Consider the following 3,780-nt stretch of genomic DNA (forward strand, 5'->3'; position numbering starts at 1 on the left):
TTTTTAACACCATAGTGCCTCAAGACAATCACAGTGTACATGTCCTTGGCTCTCCAATTTCTCCACTTGATTGTGTCACCATAAGTTTGGGAGGAACATATTTTTTAAATTACAAGGAAAATTTCTGTAGATAAAGGTCACATAACTAATCAAAAAGTAGTTTAATGCCTTGAATAAAACTTTTCCTCTACCACTTTTAAAATATTAAAATATGTGGTTAGAATTCTGTATGTTTTGCTCCTACACATTTCTCTTTCTTGTCTACTGGATTTGTAATAAAGAGATTCAAGGAAAGGAATGATGATAGAGACACCCAAAAGTCTATTCAGAGTCATGCATACCCAACCTATCTTGGCCATTACTGAAACATAGAAACACATCAAATTGCCATCGTTTGCAGCAAAAGTTGGTTCTATTTCTTTAGAAACAGAAAGGACTACTTTCTTACATTAAAACATTAGAAGTGGTGTTGGAGATTTATTCAGTTAGCTCAGTGCTCAGCTAGGCAAGCACAGGCCCTGGCTTTGGTCCTCAGCTCTGGGAAAAAAAACAGTAGAGGATATATCAATACAGATATTTAAAATGTTCAATGGATAATAAGTGAGAATTTTCTATTTTGTTTACTGATGTATCCCCAAAATAGGAAATCAAAATAGCTGTACAAAAAGATGATTTTATAAACCCACATGTGAATAAGTTGTTTGCTTTAAGATCTTCAAGTACCAAAATGCTCTAAGCACAGAAGACTATTTTTAATTTTTTAATTGTTTTGAATGTAGAGGTACCCAGCACCTGTTCTAATTTTTATTATACAAATCCCATCAGGTGCTTACACCAATTTTCCATAACAATTTTAAGTATTTCTGAGAATTCATATGAGAATCTGATGAAATCACCTTTTACATTTGCATTTACAGGCACTAATTTTGTTTTTCTTCTCCCTACACACTATTTCCCCTCTAAAGTGTGCTCCTATGAACCCTATTAAAATTTTTCTATTTAGATACATTGGAGTATAGGACCATGAGTTTTGAATTACTAGAGCTCTGCAAAGAACCAACACTTTCATACAGGAATGTTTAATTGTGTGAAAGCCAAAGTGTAAACGGCTCCATCTCCAGTTTTCGTTTTCCTTTGAAACAGAAACCTGAACTATGAGAGGCTTGAATTAGAGGGACAGGTGGACTGTCAGCTTAGAAAGTGGCCTCTGAGCCCTGTCCCTAAGGATCTGTGACCAGGATAGTATAACCAATGCTGGACCAGTATTAGGAGCTAGGGAAGGGCATTTTCTGCTTAATGAGAAGGACTGCTCACGGTTCTAGATTGTGACCTGGTTGTTCAAGTTGGCAGAATTATAAAATTTTACTTTAAAATGCTGTGTGGCACACGTATTCCTTAGTGGCAAGGCTTTAGCCCCTAGCACCATTCTCATTTCGGGGCACTCTCTTTGTATGTCACATGCCCCCATACTTTCCAACGATATGAATTATATGATAGAATATCAGGGAGACACCAAGTGAGTAAAGAAGATGCTAGGGAACTTATAGATGCTTTCCTCATGCTCAATGATAGGGATGTTTGAGTCTGGGAGATTTGAATGAAGTGTTGCCTAATTGGAATCAAATGCTTTGTCCTTTATGTTCTCAGTGTGTCTCATCTGAACCTCTGTTTGTCAAAGCTTACCATGCTTTGCATTCCAGTATCCTGAGCAGGGAATATGAACACATCTCTCTCTCTGGAGCCTTCTAGGATCCTTAACAGGTACTATGGACACATCTCTCTGGAGCATAAGCTTTGTGACTTTTTGTTTGTTTTCCTGGATGATTGTATCGGGGGTCTCATACCTGTACACCACACATGGTTCCAGTGAGCCACATTCCCAAGCCTGGTTCACAATTTTGAACACTGCATTAATTTGTCCATCTTTACTACATGGGCATTATCAAGCTGAATAGGGTTTATTTTCCTTAAAAAGAGCATGCTATGAGGCCTGAGTATGTGTCCATGGTAGAACCCTTCAGGTTTTGCCCTCCTCATCACAGTCTTGCCTACATCCTCCACCAAACAAATGCCAGATTCCCACTGGAAAGAGGTAGATAAGGCATGGTTAGGTTGTAGCAAACAGTGGGCTATATTCAGACTTAGCTCATAGATATTGAATACTCCTTTTACTGATGAGGAGATGGAGACTCAAATAACTTTCGGTAGCTTGCCAAATGTCACACGACTGCACAGTTAGTAAGCAGTTCTGCCAGGGTTGAAATTCAAATCCTCTGACACAAAGTCAAAATCCCTTTAAGCAAATGCTCTGCTCACTCCCTGTAAGTCTAGTGTTCCTAGCTGTTTCATTGAAATATTCCACGTAGTTCAGTCAGGCAAAAGGTAAGAATTATGAATACATAAGGCCCAGTGTATGTGCATATTTGGTTTTATGCCTATTTATCATTATGACTATATTATTTTTCTATCTTACTCTTTTTCTTCATTCAGGTACTTAGTGTACTTTATTTTGTATGTGTACTAATTTTTTTTACTCTTGTAATTTTCTATTTTTTTAATATTCCTCTTAGGGTTGCGAAGTTCTGACTCCTGGTGCTATTTGAAGGAGAATAGAAGTTGATTATGTCTTAATTTTCTAAAAGATTTTCTAGGGTGGCAGCTGAAAATGGGTCTTGCACTTCAATTGAAAGCCCTCAATAATTGACCTTCTAGTGGGCACAGCTATGGGTAAAACCAAATTGCAAAGCATCAAGATAATAGGAGCTTGAGCTACAATAGGGGGAAAAAGAAAATTCAAACAACCTTAGTTTAAAAGGGAATGGTACAGACAAGTGTTAAAGCAAGCACTGTGATGACAAGAAGGAACATGCACTTCAGAGGGTTATCATACCATGGCTTTCCCACAGAAGCAACAGAGAGAGTTCAAATGAAGACTGAGCATTTAGAAACTGATACTTACCACCCCAACAGGATTCAGGGCTAGTGGACATTTTCAAAAGCAAACAGGAGCGTTCATTGAAGAAAACTTCAAGACACTGATGAATGAGAACTCAAAGTTACCATGAGAGAGGAAAACTGCCCCAAAACAGCACAGAAGAGGCAAGTAGTACAAATGAGGACAATATTGAAGATCAGTATAAAGGGGGATACTAAGGAAATTATTCTTAAGCATTTCCCACTTTGAGCACAATCGTAACTTTTACCTCTAAAAGAAGGAAGGAAGGAAGGAAGGAAGGAAGGAAGAAAGGAAGGAAGGAAGGAAGGAAAGAAAGAAAGATAGAAAAAGAAAAAGTCTAAAGCATTTAACTGTTCAATTCTTAAACTTGGAAGGAAAGAAAATCCCCCAGTACACTGTAGGAGTTGTCAGCAAGAAAACAAGAGTGCCCGCAGCAGACTGTACTATAGGAACAGTGACAGAAAGACTAAGTTAGAGAAAATTCTTCAGCCAATCTTCCTAAGTATAAAACCCCAAGTGAACCATCCAGCCAACTGTTCAATTTGAAGATGCGAGAAATGTCTGAGACAGTCAAGATGACTGAAAGGCATTTTTCAGTAAAACTCTCAAGCCACTGGCTTTTCTGAAAGCAGCTCACACCCAAGGAGAAGTTACACCAGGAGCTAAGCGACTAAATTTGCCAATAAAGCCACATGCTTTAACACAATTTTAAGATATTGTTGTTATCATTGATTGCATTTTACTTAGGATGATTGGGAGAAATAAAGTAAAAATGTACCATTGAACTACATGGTTATTGTTTTGCATATAAGTGCATAGATATG

The sequence above is a fragment of the Acomys minous genome, assembly GCF_964271855.1.
Source record: "Acomys minous genome assembly, chromosome: 7".
Lineage (NCBI taxonomy): Eukaryota > Metazoa > Chordata > Mammalia > Rodentia > Muridae > Acomys > Acomys minous.